We start from the raw sequence: 18,042 nt of genomic DNA, 5'->3' as shown, positions 1-18,042 counted from the left end.
CGACAGTGGCAATCTGATAGTAGTGAACCAGGGGAAAGCAAATACGCTTTAGTGGGGGGTGTTTTGTAGTTATTCTGATTAAAAAGTTCTTCTGACTGGACTTCAAAGATGGGACTTCATCTTTCAGGGCTTACAAATATAGTTTCTTGTTTAGATATTTTTGTCCCTGGCGTACCAAACCAAGGGCTTAGCAGCTTACAAATAAAATTGACCTCATGCAGTCCCATGACCAGAAGACTGCTCTCCAATTCCATATATTATATATTTAATCACTGTAATATAATCAACATACCTAGGAGCAGGTACTTAAAATCCAGTTCTACTCCAAGATAGAACAGCTCCAACAAGAGGAGTGGGCAGCAACCACAGAAGCTTATCGAAGCTGAGGCCTCCATGTTTTAGGTCTCCTTCAGACCAATGTTAAAACTGACTGGGTTTTCCCATGGGCTGGACACACATTTTCATCACCAACTTATGTGAAAGCAAGCCCCAGCAGCTGATGCTGTGCTTTGTACAACCCTGCAGACTTCTCTTCTGCTGCTGAAACAAAGGTGTCTAACCCTGCTGGGCTGGAGGTTAGGGACCTCCGCAGGGTTTGGCATGTTCCCAGGCTGCTGAGTAATGCATGCAGAGCCTGCGGTGTCCTCAAAAAGCTTCCTGGCTTAAATGGATGTCACTTTGCCTAGATCTTCCCTTGGCTTGTACAGAAAGCTCAACTCTCTTAGATCCAATTGCCTTCTCATGTTTCTGCCACAGGTGAGAAAAGGGTGGTCCCAGGTTGGTTGAAAGCTTCCCTATAAGACTTGCTTTCTCATTGATTAAAAAAAGATTAATTCTTTTCATGAAAACTAGTCTTCTTTCAGGGCAAAACCCAGTTTTCATGAAAAAAAAAAAAACCACACAAAATTGGAAAAAATTAAGATTTTGCTTTTCCGTGAAAAGATGTTTCTGTTTGGAATCACAACCACAATGCTCCACTGCTTGTTCCTCTCCACAATTTATAAGCCAGACTATAGCTCACGCAAAGTATCGTCGCGCTTCAGCAGAGAGACCTGGGCGCTGCAGGAGGCAGAGCGCCCTGTTTATGAAGAACCGTGGCACCCAAACTACAGCACCTGTTAAACAGGTCCGGTAAGAACTAGATTATACAAATTCCATTTGTTTGGGGCTTAAATTTTTCATTTGGTTTCAATTCAAGAGGAGGGACTATTTCCTGTGTAAAATGTTAGCTTTCCAATACTACAATCAGACTAAGCATGAATCTAACATTAATCAACTACTTACTGAACTTACTAGAAATTGCCAGGTTCATCATTGTAATAGATCTACAGATGTGAACAGAAAGCTGGGAAGGATAGTAAATATCCTAAAATAGTCAAATAATGGCAAAATACAGCACAAGAAATTACTAATCTGAAACAAAATATTATATAATATGTATAATTTAATAAAACATTAAGAATTATTTTTGCAGCAGCAAATAAAAATACACTTCTTGAGCCAAAGTAATCCATAAGAAATGTGGATAGAGATCTGTAATAAATCAGAAACATTAAGAAGCATCCCAACAGTCATTTTGATCTCTTGGCACTGAAGTAAAGCAAGTGCTGTGCATAAGGGTTAACTCTTCAGCTCACATAAATCAAGTTAACACCATTTAAGTTAGCAAAATGTATTCAAAGTCAAATTCATTTACTCCAGCCAAAGATCTGTCCCTAACTGTATCCTTTGCATTTTATATTGCATTAACTATTTTAACGTATTCAGCTTTAAAGCCCAATATATTTCAATATAATCTCCATTACATATATGCACTTTTGTGTACACATGCATATGCAGAAGAATACATACATCTAAAATATTTTTTAAATCGTAATATAAACAAATTAACATAACACATTTCATAGCTATGAAAAATAGAATACGAACGGTTTTGTAGGATTTAGTGAGGAAACGCACTGAAAATCCTAATTTGAGTAGAGTCAACCAATGTGGATTTATGAGCAGGAAATCTTGCTCAAATAATTTGTTGGAATTCTTCAAAGATATCCCTGCCAAGGTAGACAAGTAAAATACTATGGACAGTATACAATATGCCTAGACTTTCAAAAGAGGGTTTGATAAGATCCTACACTGGAGATTACCAGCAAGGTACAGAGCCACCGCATAAATGATAACAAACTTTAACGAACTGATAACAGTCTGAAAACAGCATTTACCAAATGACTTAGAGATTGGCAGTCAATGCAGGGTAGTGCTTTGGTCAGGTTAGGAGCTTGTCTTGTCTCTAACCTGTGTAAAAGAATTAAATCACAATATCAAAGGTAACATATCAAAATGTGCCAGGGACATAAAAGTTACAGGGGCTGTAGCACCAGTGCGGTGGGTTGACCCTGCCTGGAGGCCAGGTGCCCACCCAAGCTGCTCTATCACTCCCCTCCTCAGCTGGACAGGGGAGAGAAAATAGAATGAAAGGCTCGTGGGTCGAGATAAGGACAGGGAGATCACTCAGCAATCACCTCATGGGCAAAACAGGCTCAACTTGGGGAAATTAGTTTAATTTATTACCAGTCAAATCAGAGTAGGATAATGAGAAATAAAACCAACTCTTAAAAACCCCTTCCCCCTACCCCTCCCTTCTTCCTGGGCTCAGCTTCACTCCCAAATTCTCTACCTCCTCCCCCCGAGCGGCGCAGGGGGACGGGGAATGGGGGCTGCGATCAGTTCATCACACGTTGTCTCTGCCGCTCCTTCCTCCTCAGGGGGAGGACTCCTCACACTCTTCCTCTGCTCCAGCGTGGGGTCCCTCCCACGGGAGACAGTCCTTCACAAACTTCTCCAGCATGAGTCCTTCCCACGGGCTGCAGTTCTTCCCGAACTGCTCCAGCGTGGGTCCCTTCCCCGGGGTGCAGTCCTTCAGGAACAGCCTGCTCCAGCGTGGGTCCCCCGCGGGGTCACAAGCCCTGCCAGCAAACCTGCTCCAGCCTGGGCTCCTCTCTCCACGGGGCCACAGCTCCTGCCAGGAGCCTGCTCCAGCGTGGGCTTCCCACGGAGCTACAGCCTCCTTCGGGCATCCCCCCGCTCCGGCGTGGGTTCCAAACCTTGCCATGCAAACCCAACACAACCAGTAATAAATGCAAGATCCAGATCACCAGCAAATGCAGCATCAGCACCGCCAGGAACGTGCTGCTGTGCTGGAGCACAGAGCTGATAGAGCAAAGTAAACAGGTTTTTCTGATGCAGTGGAAAATGTGAAAACATGCTCCACGTGGGCAGAGGGATGGAAAGAAATGTTGGAGGGTGCTACGCAACGGGAAGAGGGAGACCTAGGTGCTGCTTGTCGAGAAGGGAAGAGCTCAAGGAGGAACTGGAATTCCAGGAAAAGGGAAGGAATAGACAAGAGGATGCTTTGAGCTCTTTAATCCTTAGGAGATGGGAAGTTTAGAGGAGATTAAAAGATCTTTTGAAATAAAAAAAACAAACCACCAACTTTTTTTCTATCCCAATTAAATGGATAAGCATTTGGGTAAGACCTTTTATCCCAGGGATGGCTACCTTATGATTTTACTGTAAGGGTCAGATAGCAAAGCTAATCCTGTTTCCTTTGAACCCAAGCCCCATGTAGTTACGAAGCGCTGCCAGTCTCTTTCTGCCCCAAGGGTGACGGGCCTGTCCAGAATAGCTCAGTGTAACCAGCAGACCAGGGGACAGGGCAAAAGCCTCGGGGCTTGTTTCTGTGCTGCCACAGCTCAGGTCTTTGTTGGAGGAGCGCGACAGCCCTCCTGATGCTTTTTCAGAAGCACTGAAGAGATTATGGCTCCTAAATCCCATTTACAAGAGTGTCTCCTCACTGAGAAACACAATTTGCGTTCACTTTCAGTGTGCTCCTTGAAAATCGGGCTGGGTCTCCTAAAACTTGGCTGTGTTTTAGGGATGTGGAGAAAAGTGAAGACGCTAGCTGGGACCCTTGACCTCACTCCCAGTGGGATTTTTGATATTCCCCAGGGACCAGGTCCATGAAAGGAAGATGGCACAGAGGCAAAGAAAGCAAGAACAGGACTCTGAAGCCCAACGGTTAGGCTCTTCACCTGACAGAAGGATATGTCCTCCAATAAATTTTGATGAAAAAATGAAAGAAAAGATTGCTAAACAGGGCTGAATGGATCCACTCCAGCATCTGAGGTTATTTAACGAAAGACTTTTTAGTAGTCATTTTGTCCCTGATGGTAACTACACAGAATTTCACCAGGTATTTATATAAAACATAGCATTAGTTAAGAATGGGCTCCGCTCACTATGGCTCTACTACTTTTCTCGACTTTTACATCCGCGTTACTTCAAACAACTTGTCCAACACTAGAGCCAAACTCTGTTGGCTTTACTGCCATATCTACTTCACTCATTTTAATGGACCATTTTTCAACAGCAAGACCAAAAAGATTTGGCCTCATGAGCATTTATCAGAACTGTAGAAAGATTAAAATTTTAGCTTATTATTATACATTTTTTACCAACTATTCTCTGTATTATCCTTATGCAAGGGCCCTCACAAAAGTGCAGTCTGACATTGTGGCAGTCACTCCACTAACTTCAACTTTTGCAAAACAGGACAAGGAATGGAAAAACCCAAGGATTTGAGCTATGGGTGTTCACAATGCAAGAGATGCCACGGGAAATGTCTTTTACATCCCTCATTGCCCAGGGCAATCCTGTCCAGGCCCAAACTGGCATTTTCAATTCCTCTTTGGATCACCAGCTCCCTGGTAAGGTTGGATTCAATCCTCCAAATTCAAAGGTAAGGTTTTTTGAGACTTTTACAGGGTTTTCTTAATCACTGTGGATCCTGGATATAAACCTGAAGTTTTCTGTGCCTCTTAGATACTGTATACTGACTTCATTTTTTTTTTCACCAGCTACATGCCCATGTTTTCGTCTCTGTCATAACTCTTTCTTCACCTGCCTGAAACCAAGACATTTCTTATTTTTCTTCTGTTTCCAAGTTTCTCAAAGTTCCCTGTCCACCCCAGCGCTGCCATCTTAGTTCCTGAATAAAACCTCAGTGTTTCTCAACAGGGTGCAGAATTTCTTCCCCTAAACAATCTCTGCTAGCAGTGCCTCTTTTTTCAGGGGAAAGTCTTAAAAAAAAAAAAAAAAAAAAAAAATCAAACCTTCTATTCGTCGTAAAAGCAAGTTGCTTCCCTAAACAAGAGAGCATAGCTAGATATAAGAAATAATTGTAAACATATTGGTCTTCTGGGATTTCAAGGCACTTAAACAACAAATTTAAGAGTCTTTTCTCAATCTTACATCATAGCGATCTACTTTGCCTGCTTCCCACTTTATACTTCACCCAGAGTACTTTTGTTTCACCAGCCTATTGGTCTTCCTTTGAAATTTCAAAATCACGCAGGTTTATTTGTGGCTTGTGTTTCTTTCCCCATGTTTGTGTTCGGATCTCTAACGACATTCTCCTTTGAGTTGCCTCGGAGGAAGGGAAAAACCCAGTTTTTTTAAAATGTCGGCATTCTGAGGAAGCATCTGTATGCTAATTCACTCTCAACTTTGCTAGCAGAAAATTTAAAGGGAGATAGTTTTTAATAAATGAAGACCAGTTAGCAGTTAGAAATCTTTGTAACGTTACTGATTTCTTGGGAGCTTTTTTCCTCCCACCAGCCTTCAAAGCTGCTTCTTGACTTTAGGAGATCATTATTAAGTTAATACATGACTACCAAAAGTCCCACTCCACCTTAAAAATTGTACTGAATCTGTCAAACATCAATTTTGAATCAATGCCAATTCAGTATAAATAAAGTGTGATATGGACACTCCAGCAAAGGATAGCCTGCAAATCAAAAGCGCTGTTATCGCACAAGGAATGTGGTAGATTTTCTCCAATAATTCCAATTTTGATCACCTTTTCCAGAGAACTTTAGTGACTCAAATAGGAATAAGATATGAAGCAATCGTTTCCGGCTGTTAAAGATGCTTGATACAAATGAAGACTGAGCCTAATCCTTTCTAAAAAAAGACCTAAACTTTAACATTTTCATAACTAGGATGAAAACTGAAGTAGTGGTGGTATCTGGTGAGTTTAAAAGAAAAAAAAAAAGATTATGCCAATTAAAAATGAAAGGTCTAAGAATAAACAGTAAATTCACGTAGAGCTATCTGATTCACAGCGTAGTAGGCATTATGTCAAATAAAACCACCGAGTGAACCAAAGTATTAATGAACAGAAGAGATAGCCAGACATGTTTATATAGGCAGACAGGGCTGGAGGATATATCGACAACGCGGGGAGGTGTGTTGTAATAAACTTGAAGGGGGACAGACTTGTCGGGCCAAGTGTCCCTTTCCTGTCCAGGAATTCCTCATATCCTCATTACCCTTTCACCTCTGGACAGCTGCAATATTAAAATCTGGCTCACGTCTTAAGGAAATTGAGTTTAATGTCCTTAATTTAGTCCCCAGTCCACATATATCCATATCACAAAACAATCATACAATTTGGCTCGACGGACAGCGTCTGCTCAGGAAAGAGGCCCATCCTGGAATGGCAGGGCTGTTGCAAGGCAAGTCTAAGACCTCTGTAAAGCACGCATGCATGGTACGTTTACACTTGAGAGAAGTGTATTCTTCCATCTTATTTTCATTCCTTTGTTTTTCTGGTATCCTTTGCACATAGCATTTTAATTATCAAAGCAGTCGGCATGCTCTTATATCATGACAGCAGCCAAGTTGGACAAGAACGAGTGTGGCCTCTTGGTTTTCTCATTTTTTCTTCACTTCTAAATGGAGGGTAGCCTCAACAAGGAGCAAGTTACGGGCCTGATTCGGTACGACTCGTTCCTCTCTGAAGCACAGATGAGGGCTGCAGGGTTAGGTGCTGCATCAATAGATTATGTAGCAGAGAAAAATATTAGTGGCATGTTTTGGTCCTGGGGATTGATATGCAATGCTCCGAATGCGAAAGTCAACTGCTAAATAATCTGGAGTCAGAAAGGGGCAGAGCGGTTGTGGCGGTGAAAAAAATGTGAAGAGGATAAAAATTAATCATCAAAAAGATTTTATATTTTATGTTAATAAATCATTTTAACTAATTGATTACATCATATCTCCAGCCAGGCTTCTGATTTGAAATCTTCAGGAATTGGTAGGCAGGGATGTAAAAGGCACTTGTTCTCTTCATCTGGAAAACATCTGTTGCACGTTTTCCAACATTGTGGGTTTTTTCTCTGTATCTTTCTTTAAGAATATTTTTTTTTTATGCCTTTGTGATGATTTTCTCCTGATCCATTTGCTTACCAACGTAACGAGCATAAAATAGTATGTAGATACTTGAAGAGTACTAGTAGATATGTCAATGTACTGGGTGCGTTTTGGGGTGGAAAGAAGGGTGTAAGATGGAGGATAAGTCTGTCAGCTTGAGGCAGAAGCAGCTGATTTGTAAATAACAAAATGTAGGATTTATTCTTTTTGATGCACTGCACTTTTATTAAAAGAAAATCCCCTGGAAACCTCTGCAAATGGCATGAAACATATAATTAGACTTAGCTTTTCTCACTCTCTTCTTATTTAAATGCTCAGTAACTTCAGCGGTGATTCAGTAACAACTGATTTTATAGAAACATCTGACAATAAGAACAAATATTTGCAGTGCTTTCAGTCTCTGCTCTATATTTCTCCCTGCTCACCACGAGGCATGAGGAGAGCTTGCCTTCCTTGTGTGTAGATCAGCACCGCTTTCTCCACTGCTCCCACCTTTAACCACGTCCACTTTCCAACAGTAAATATCAGGTGTGGCTTTTCGCACCTTGATCCTTACCTCTGAAACGGTACCCCCCAAATCCCGGACACAGACCTCACTGAGAGCTCCTGTCCTCCCAAAAATGAGTGCCACCACCAGGCAGGCTTTGGCATAGGCAAAGACACCGCTGCCAGGCACAGCTGGTGGGTGGGTGGTGGCACAGGAGCTAACCCTGGCACTCGCCTGCCGCAATAGCAGATACCCAGGGCTGTGCCGCGGTTGAGTTTGTATTCTTTTGCCTGGGCTCCACCACTTCTGCCCTCTTGCTAGGGAAAGAGGTCTTGCACGTAGAGAGCCACCCCAGCAGAGTCATTGGTATAGATGAGCTATAAAGTCATCCAGGGTTGACCCCGCTGCCCTGAACCTCCCCACCAGCTCCCACAACCATCAAAGCAACCTGAGTAGCAAACCCTGGGTCATCTCACTGATTTTGCTTTCACCCTTTGGGCAGCAACGTTCAGTCCAGTTTACACTCCTGCAAAGGCAATTGATAGGTAGGAGGATGCCATCAGGGTGACTGCCACCAAGTCCAATCTCTCCACCCAGGACCGGCCACCCCAGCGCCGAGTGTGGAGGTTGTAATGTCCCGTTCCCTGCCCCTCTTGGTATCTTCTGGGGAGCATGGTGGGCCTGTTTGCATCTCTGCTGGCTTCAGTGGCATCTGCTGCCCATGCCACATGCAAAATTAAAGGGCAAATAATTAATATCACTCTCCTAATGTGTGCCGGTTCCATGCAGATGTCTTAACTTGTGGGGACATGGCTCAGTCAAATTATGGCACAGGAGATAGGGACCCAGAGTTGCAATTCTTGACTCCTGGCAGCCAAGAACATCAATGCTCACAGTAACCCAACTCAGGCTGCCAAAATTATTCTGTAGCCTATTTTGCCTCCTCCCTAGCCCAGAATTTGGGAAATCGCACCCATTCGTAACCTCCTTGAGGTAGGCCCATGGGCAGGTGGACCCACTGGGTGAGCACCAAACAGTATTGCCATATTCTGCCTCATGCATTTTTTGCACCCATTTCCAACCTGTCAGAACAAGGGAAAGGAATACAGTCAATATAGTCGCTTCTGAATTTAAAAAAAAAAAAAAGATAAAAATAGCCATTTTTAGAGGGTTTCAGGTTGCAGGTTGCTTGTCAGAATCCAAGAAGAGAGCAGCAGTTGTTCTGACACTGCGGTTTTCACATCCTTGTCAGAGATTTGAAGCAGGATAGCTGATGTGTGTTAAAAAAGGATGGTAAGGTTTTAAAATAGTTTAGATGTTGCCTGGAGCAAGTTTGAAGCGATATAGTAAGAAGCATTGGTAAGAGTGTACATGCACCTAACACCATCCGTATGGGGAAATGACTTGTTCAAATGCTGGTACCTTTAATGCGACGCTGACCTGGAATGCCACAGAGCAAATGACCCGGAGAGGTGTCAGGAAATTTCCCAAGAAACATTTTTAAAACGTAAATTGGGGAGGGAGTGAGAACCTGGAGAAAACTTTCATGGCAAGGAAAAAAAGCTCTCTCCTGGTTTTGACAGCTCTAATAACCCAGAGTCTAAGATTTGGGCTTGGAAAGGGGCCAGTTGGCCAAGCCTCCATCCACAGCCGAGCTGGAGATGATGCTGATAGTCAGAGGGAGGCAAGCAGAAGAACTGGCAAGTCCGATGCCACCCCTGACAAAGGGGATGTCTGCCAGTTCGTGGGCAAATCTGCAGTTTAGGTGTGCAACCATCGGTGGGACGTGTGCCTCTGCTTCTCTTGGTATCTAATACAGTCAGCAGCCACTCGCAGAACGGCAGCAGTTTTCCAGATATTGGGCAATTCTGTACACATGGAATTTCTTTGAAAACTATGTTGCAGTATCTAATTGTTTCAAATCATTTGGGCTTTTCTAAATATCTTTGTAACCCTTGTGTGTCTGTAGATTTTAAAATATACAGATAATCTCCTGAAGTTGCAGAAAGAAGAAAACGTTTTCCCTGGGGTGGTGATAAGAAATAATTGGGGCAATCGATCGACTCTGAAACTTTCGGATGGCCATCAAAATGTCAGCTTTGCACTCAGATTCCCTGCCGTAATTTCACCTCTATTAGCTTAATCAGTAGTCAGTGGGAAAAATAGTGAGACACTAAGAAAGCCAGGGAAAAGTAAATTTGATCTAGTCCCAAGTAAGTAGAAGAGGGGCTACTCTGTAATTATATAATCTATATTCGCTATTCAGCCTGGTTAAAACAAAACAAAAACTCTCCATTTTCCATGTTAATAAATCCACCACAAAGTTGTCCATCGGCCTCACGAAGGCACAACAACATCTGAGGGGCTTTGGCCGACGTTCTCAGTGCCGGATGCCTTCACCCCAGCACTGCTGCTGCCCCTGGTGCCCACGGCAAGGGGGTGACCCCAACCCCAAAGGGGATCTCTCCCTTTGCAAAGAAGTGTGGGTGCATCTCGGGGATGTTTCCTTTCTCTCCTGCTTTTAGAACCAAAAAGCAGAGATTTAACCCCAATTCCCACCTCGTCCTTTTGCAGAGAGCTTGCTGCCGTTGCCACCACCCCGATGGCGAAAGTGATGGCAGGTCCGGGCACCGGGCTCAGAGCTGGGCCCTCCGTGCTGCAAGTGTTGCTCAAGTTTACCGCTCTTGCTATTACAAAGTCAACCCCCCTAGGGGAAAAAAAAAAAAAAAAAGAAAAAAAAAAAATCTGTTATCACTGAGCATATGCAACTGCTAAACATCCTATTCAATATAACTTCAGCCTGTTCTGAGAACTACATTTCACAGTTTCTTTATACAGTATCTGTCTGTCAGATATTGCCCACTAGATTACCATAGTCTATATAATATACTTCCACCGTAAAAAAAAAAAGTATCTTTTGGGTGTATTTTTTACTACCTGGTGTGGAAAAAAAAACAGAGATTAAAAGTTTTTATTTTAATTTTACATTTCACATGTACTGTCTTCCCTATATAAATGGCACTAAGCAAATTTAAACACTACCATGTATTTGTGCCTCCATTTTAGTGTAATTTCTTTAATCTGCTAAACATAAGTAGTACTGCATCAATTTAAGGTATTTCTAGAGCATCTATCGCCCTGCTTCCTCAGTATGACAACAAGGAGCCAATAGCCTATACTCAGAATATTTGGGCCCCCTGTACATTTAAATGTGCCACTAAATAAAAATTCTTAAAAGCTTTCATTTCTTAACAAATCAAATTTGGACCTGGCAGAAGCGAAGGCAACTCCTTGGGTCCCAGTCGGGCAGTGCTACTACGATAATTACTCAGCGGTCGGAGGCAGCGGAGCAGAGTCTAGTCCTTTAATTGCTTTATTTATTTTTTTTTATACCTTTTGGGTTATGGTTTTGTCCAGCTGCCCCTTCCTCCTTTCTGTTCCCCATGTGGCTGAGCTGTGCTCATACCAACCCAACGCCGAGCAGGGTTGCACAACGAGCACCATTACTTGCACCTATTTGCTGACCAACTTATAACTGATCTGCAGCTTATGTTGTTCCTTTATCGCCACCAGCTAAGAGCGAGGTGGGTCTTGAGGACTACGATTCAGGCAGATTAAAATATGACAAGAAAATACTGATGTTGTCTCACTGGGAGGACGCAGTAAAAATGTACGTAAAAAGTTCTTGATATTTTAAACACCTCGAATTGAAACAACCTTTGGTCTTCTCACTACATGTCATATAAACAAGCAGGGAACACTGCCTATCTGAGATATTTCTTTATGGTTTCCTAGCTTAACCCCGCAGTTTTAAGTAATGTGTATGTATTGCAGGAGACCTAACCACTGTATTTAAGAAAATGAGGCCTAGATGTGCTCATATCCAGAAGACTCACAGTCTTATTAATGCATATATGTCACGCATAGATTATTAACAGCTTCATAACTAGATAGAAGCTTACATTTCAATAAACATACTTTTACAACTGCAAAGAAAAAAGTTTTGCATTAGGATGTTACTTACTTCATGTCTTTGTCCTGGGAGAATGCAACTAAAGAAACCACATTTAAAATCAGACATTAGATATGCAAATATGTGTTCAGATCAGAGATAGGAAAATTATTCAAATGATTAATTATTCATCATAAAAATGTCAATTAATAATTCTGAAGCATAATAGGCATCTTTCTAATGCATCTTTATTTTTCAAGCCTAAATACTGTTGAATCTGTGTTCAATTGCATTCTAACAAGTTTTTAAAAATTCAACAAAGTAAACAACCAACTATAAACAAAAGTGAGCAGCGAATTTTAATCAATGCCGACTGAGCCAAGAAATGTGTCCGAACTTCGGCATCGATCCCAGAAGAGAAGGAAAAAACATCTACATCTCATGGTTCGGGACAGCGGACGGAGGATGCTCGCCCACCGACCTGCCGCCGCCTCTCCCAGCTCCCAGAGCCGCTCGCTCCTCTCTGCTCAGCGTGAGAAGCGGGTTTGGGTCCTGCGGATGCTGTTCTCCTACCACGGACAGACAGACGTATGTTGAGGACGGGAGCTGAGCAGCTCTAGGCCATCAGAAGCGACTTTATAAATGACAAAATTAACAAAAACATATGAGGGAGATTCACTTTTAACGTGCAGGGACTCGCACGAGATTAAATATTACAGTGAGATCTGCTTGTTAGAAATGCCCAGGGATAGATAAATTAAAGCCAGACAATCTTTTCCCTTGCTTTTGGCTCGTATCCTATCCCTACATGGGTTTTCCGCAGAGGAACTCGAAAACTTTGGGAATGTTGATTCAAAAGGTTTCTTCCCAAATACCTCATCAGCGGGTGGGGGGAGAGTCGTTCCCTGACCCTTTCTTCCTCTCCTCCGTGCCCTCTCCTCCATGGGGAAATGGAAAAAAAAAAAAAAGGCTTTGCTCTCTAAATCTGAGTTTATAGGGACACCTGTATTGAGCAAAAGTATCCAGCAGCATCTTGGGGCCACATGGGGCTTTCCCCACTCAGAAAAATTCTTCCAGTCTGTCCTATCTTCTACCACCACAGGTGACTGAAGAAAATAATCTGCCCCCCCCCGGCATTTTTTTTTGTTTGGTTTGGGGTTGTTATTTTTTTTTTGCAACCTCCCAATTTTTTCCCAAGGCGAGGGCAGCTTCTGCACCCCAGAGATCTGTGCACGAGAAGCAGCCGGCACCCACGGGGAGCCCCGATCTTGCAGCAGCCGTTCCCCTGGCAGAGCAGGGCTGCGGGGAAGGATGCTCTCCCCAGGCTCGGCTGCAAGCGGACACATCTCATCTGGGTCCCCTACACGGGGATGTTTAATCCCTAATGCAGGAAGGGTTCCACACTTTGGGGAAAATATTGGAGAGCCCTGGCTAGGAAGGACCTGAAGTAAAAGCCTCAAAGCAGCTAACGTCTTTTTAGAGGTGTTAAACCTCTGTCTTCACCAGCCTCTAAAATGTATTAGTCAAAACCTATCAGCTAGAGCATCTTTGCTGCTATCACCCTGATTTTCCTCCTTCCACATGGGCAAGAAAACATGCTCCCCGTTACTCATCCTGAGCCGGGGAAAAAGCAAACATACCGAAATAAATAAGGCCGTGAATCATCCCACCAGCCCATGTCACCAGGTCCCCACAAAGCCACGATGGCAGAAGGTGTCAGCAGAAGGCCGAGGTCCTCCAGGGCCTGTGCCCTGTAGCCCCCCTTGGGGGCTGGTTCCCTCCCCTGCCCATCACACCCGGGTGCCCGGGGTGTGGGGGCATCTTGGGGGGGGGGTGGGGGCATCTTGGGGGGAGGGTCTCTCCCTGCACAGCCCCTTTCTCATGGTAATGAGCCCCTGGCAGCAGGGTTTGTCCCTGGCTGGCCCTACAGCCCCACGTGGGGATGGGGGGGACATGGGGTTACGTCCAGGGGGGGTATCTCCATGGGGGTTATCTCCACCACGATGGGTTTTGGTGGACAAAGGGAAACCCACTGAGGAGGAGGAGGAGGCAGCCAGCATTGCCCGTGGCATCGCTCGGGCAGGTTTGCGTCAGGACCACCCGGCTGCCCCCATCTCACCTCTCTGCGTTTCCACGTAGGAAAACTTGAGGAAAAAGAGGGAAAAGCTGCACCCGGAGAACTGCCCTTAAAACCATCTCCAAGCCACAGCGCCGGGTGCCTTACGCAAGGAGAGAGCTGGGGTTTGCGAGGATATTTTGGGTCTGTTTGTTTTTAAACTGATGGGGTGGGGGAGATCGTATTTGGGAAAGTTTAAAATAGAGCGAGGCATAGGCTCTGCATGGGGATGCTGACCGTGAAGGGGCTGGGAGCCGGGCTGCCAGCACCACCCCAATAAAGGCAGGATCTATAGGCTGTCATTATTTCCATCTCCTAAAGAAGCTGCACGCCCGTTATTAGTTCAGAGCCGGGCAGGAAATCATCGCCTGGATTAAGGTTAAATTCCATCTCAGAAGGGCTTAGCTGATTGCTAAATGTTTATGTCCAGTGTCCAAAAAATTAAAAAAAAAAAAAAAACAAAAACAAACACACCACCCCCACATACCACGTTAAAATAACATCTAATAAGGTTGGGTGTTATGCCACTCCGGCGAAGATCAGAGCAGTTTATCTCTCCGATGCAAGCCCTGCTGAGGCACTTCAGAGCTGGAGAAACTGTGAGATTGAGGGCTGAAAGAACAGTCTGCAAAATTATGAATAGGGATTATCTGACAATACCAACATGTTCCTTAAAGCCCTTGAGCATGATCACACGGTCTGAGGGTTTGTTGTTTAGCGTAGCTGCAGATATATATTTTAAGGATATAACATCGACGGCACTCCTGCCTATTGCAGGTTAGGCTGCAGCTTCTCTTAATCTCCGGTTCATCCTCTCGCTTTGTAATCTGGAAATGTATGAACAATATGTAAGGTGTTTGTAACGGGATTAATTTATTTTGAGAACTTGTTAGTTGGGTTTTGTTTTTTCCTTTTTCTCATATAAAACGTGGGTGACTGGAAATCGAGCGAGTCAGTAATTAGCATTCACTTTTTTTCTTTTTCTTTCTTTTTATCATATGCATCTAAATTCAGTTTAGCTCTTTAAGGAATTGCCAGCCTGCCCTTGATTTATAGGCAGTGTCTTCTGGATCTGAGAGGATCTAATTCAAATTAATAATACTTGAATCTGATTTCAGGATATTTGCACTGTGCTATATATTTCATTAAGATATCATCACTTTGTGTGTGTCTGTGATACGTCTCTGTGTATACAGGTATATTTAGGCATGGACAAGTCATGCATCCTGCAAGAAAATAATGTTGGCATTTAGCGAATAGCGGCAACAAAACTTTTAGCAAAGCCAAGCTAACTCGTACCAGGGAAAAAATACAAATGTAAATAAAAGTCATAATTAAAAAAATTAGAGAACCTTGTTCCCACCTTTGCATAATTACGGATTTCAGCGGCAGCAGACCGCCAGGTCTGCAGCCAGATTTGCTTTAAGCCTCTCCGTGGCTGGCAGCCCTGGCGCACCCTCCTCCCGCAGAAGCCAGGCTGGCCGGGCCCCGCGGGCACCCCGCGCAGGCAGGGCGCAGGCAGGGCGCAGGCAGGGCGCAGCCTGCCTTCCCTCCACCCCGCCTGCCGTTCCTGGACCTGCAGCTCGGGGTTGAAGAGGGGGACACCCGGAGTTGGGGGGGGGGGGGGGGGGGGGGGGATTTTGGTAGCTATTTCTCCGACACCCCCCCCCTCCCCGCAGGCGGGGGGCTTCGGGTCCCCCCGTGCCGCTGCCCCGGAGCCCCCCCCCCCCGGCCCTGCGCCCGGCTGCGCTGCCTCTCCCCTGCATCACACAGGGGCACCCGCTGCCGTCTAACCGGCAGGGCAGATCTCACTAACAGATGACCAAAAAAAAAAATCTCGGTGGCTCTAATAAGCTGCAAAGACACATTGCGGGGGGGTGGGGGGGGTCCCCCCTTCCTTCCTTTGCGATGCTTCATCATCAGAAAGGTGTTCTCTGATCAGGAGCATTTTGGAGCGCGATCGCTCCTGCCCATTGCTCGCATTCCAGTCCTTGCTTTACGCACACGTTCAATGCACAGTTCAAGAGCAGTTTATCTTAGCTTAATGTAAGTAAAAGTATAGTGTCGGATCAGCGTACCATTTGTTTCAGTTTTCTGCAGGAGGGGGAGGGAAAAAAAAAAAAAAAAAGTGCTGTAATAGATTTAACTCTTGTCCAAGGAGGGAAATTGTTTGGCAGCTCTTTAACACAGCCCTTTGGGCAGCTCCACCTTTACCTTCGGAAAGGACCGTGCGAGTAGGCAAGATGTGAAGTTTATCTTTGCGTTGAGATTATTTCGAGCTCTTTTGGAGGAAGAAACGGCTGCGGGTTGTGCTGGGAGTTGGGCAGGAGCGGATCGAGGCTCAGCCCTATCAGCCCCCTTTACAGATAAACGCCTTCGCTCAGCATCCCCAGCTCGGGCTGCCTTTACTTACTTCGATATTAGTTCTCAATTACGTGCAGTGTAAACCAGCTTTTTGATTAACCAAACGGCAGAGCATTGGTTAAGAACACTTAAACTTCAAAAAAAAAAAAAAAAGAAATCCCCCTGGGAAGTGGGCTCTGAATTGGTTAATAATGTGCAGTACTTGCTAAATTGCTGACTTCCAGATGTGGAAAATATCTTTCTTGTTTAGGACCTACGTAACCTGATTGGATTACGACAGAAGCGTCACATTGGAAGGCTTTTGAGTGATGATTTAATTAACCATACAGTAGAAAGCTGTATTTGCCAGGAAACCCCTTCCATATTTGCATAACCAATCCCTTCAGTGCAAAGGTGGAGTCTGGGTTTCTTTTTTTTTTTTTCTTTTTTTTCTATATGTAATTTTATTTTAATTTTAATACATGAAAAAGGTGAAAAACTTGTAACGTCCCTGAAGTTCAGTCCCGCGCTGTCTCTCTGCCCATCCAGCTACTTCCAAGGGAGAGCAGAGCCGGGAAGAGAGCCCATCTCACCCCTGATCCATATCTGTGAACAAAACAGATAGACTGTAAGATCTCAGCACGGTTTTTTTTTCATCAGATTTAGCTGACTATTCAAATAACCTGGATGAGTGCTGAAATGAAAGGAGAAAAAAAAAAAATGCCCCAAAAGAAACGCGTTAAGGATAAAAATAAAACAGCACCAAAACGAGCAGGAGTCAGCCAGGAGCTTATTTGCAGTGCCCCAACAGAGTTTAGTTTCTAGGCATTATGTTAGGGTAAGTTTTCCCCTCCGCAAGAGGCGAGAGCTCCGAGAGGGGCTGGGAACCGGGACGGTGCGGGCCGCCGTGCGCAGGATGCGGCCCCCAGCCGGCTCCGCGGGCGGGCGAGGCGGGGGGGACCCCGCCGGAGGGGGCGGGGGGGGGGGGGGGCAGGGATCCCGCCCGGGGATGGGAGGAGAACCGCAGGGATCCAGCCTGGGGGCAGGGGATCCAACAAGATCCTCCTGGAGGGGGGGGGGGGGGGGTCCGGCACAGATCTCGCCTGGGGGCGGGGGATTCCGCCTGGGGGAGGGCAGGGGATGCAGCCGGGGAGGGGGGCAAGACACGCACCCCGGAGGGGTTGGAGGGCAGACGATGCAGCGGCGGGGGGGGGGGGCAAGGGTGCACCCCGGGGGAGAGGGGATGCGCCCCGGGGGACCGAGGATGCAGCCGGGGAGCGGGGGGGGGGGGGAGGCGGGGCAGGGCTGCAGCCGCGGGGCAGGGGATGCAGCCCCCGGGGTGGGGGGGGCTGTTGGGAGGGGGGGGGGGAGGATGCGGTGCCGGGGCGCGGTGAGCTTCGGCGGGGTGCCGCGGCGGGGTGAAGGCGGCGGGGCGCGGAGCGGCGCGGAGCGGAGCGGAGCGGCGGGGCGGGGGGCGGGCGCGGGGCGGGGGGCGGGCGGGAGGAGGTGGAATTGCATTTCTGCCGCTAAAGCGTTCGCGGAGACTTCAAGGTATAATCTATCCCAGATCCTTTCCCAGAGAGAAACTTGGCGATCACGTTTCCACATGATGCTCACGTTTGGTGCTCTTCAATTATCCCTCCCCACAAAGATAGGTGGCGTGTGTTTCAGGGTCTCTCCTCTCGCTCCTACAGAAAAGAAAAAGAAAAAAATGTCATTAGAAGAGGCGTAACACGTCAGTCCGTCCCCAGGTTTGTGTTTCCTGGAGTGGCAGAAAGAGATCAGTCCTAACCTGCCCAGCAGGAATAACGGTCCTTCCGACAACTCTTTGCAAGGCTTTTTACAATTTCTCCAGGAGCTGCATCTCCCTTCACC

The 18,042-nt window shown here is 45.6% G+C and overlaps 1 long non-coding RNA gene across 1 annotated transcript; it reads right to left on the bottom strand.

Moving 5' to 3' along the window:
* Positions 1-16,504: 16,504 nt before the first annotated feature.
* On the bottom strand, positions 16,505-18,023 carry LOC127018599 (uncharacterized). Its single transcript, XR_007766776.1, has 3 exons — positions 17,960-18,023; positions 17,785-17,855; positions 16,505-16,773 (listed from the first exon to the last, which is right to left on the bottom strand). It is a non-coding gene; the product is annotated as an uncharacterized LOC127018599 (long non-coding RNA).
* Positions 18,024-18,042: the final 19 nt, after the last annotated feature.

Source organism: Gymnogyps californianus, chromosome 7, assembly GCF_018139145.2.
Source record: "Gymnogyps californianus isolate 813 chromosome 7, ASM1813914v2, whole genome shotgun sequence".
Classification (NCBI taxonomy): domain Eukaryota; kingdom Metazoa; phylum Chordata; class Aves; order Accipitriformes; family Cathartidae; genus Gymnogyps; species Gymnogyps californianus.
The sequence above is the reverse complement of the archived record's forward strand: the minus strand, read 5'-3'. Positions and strand labels throughout refer to the sequence as shown.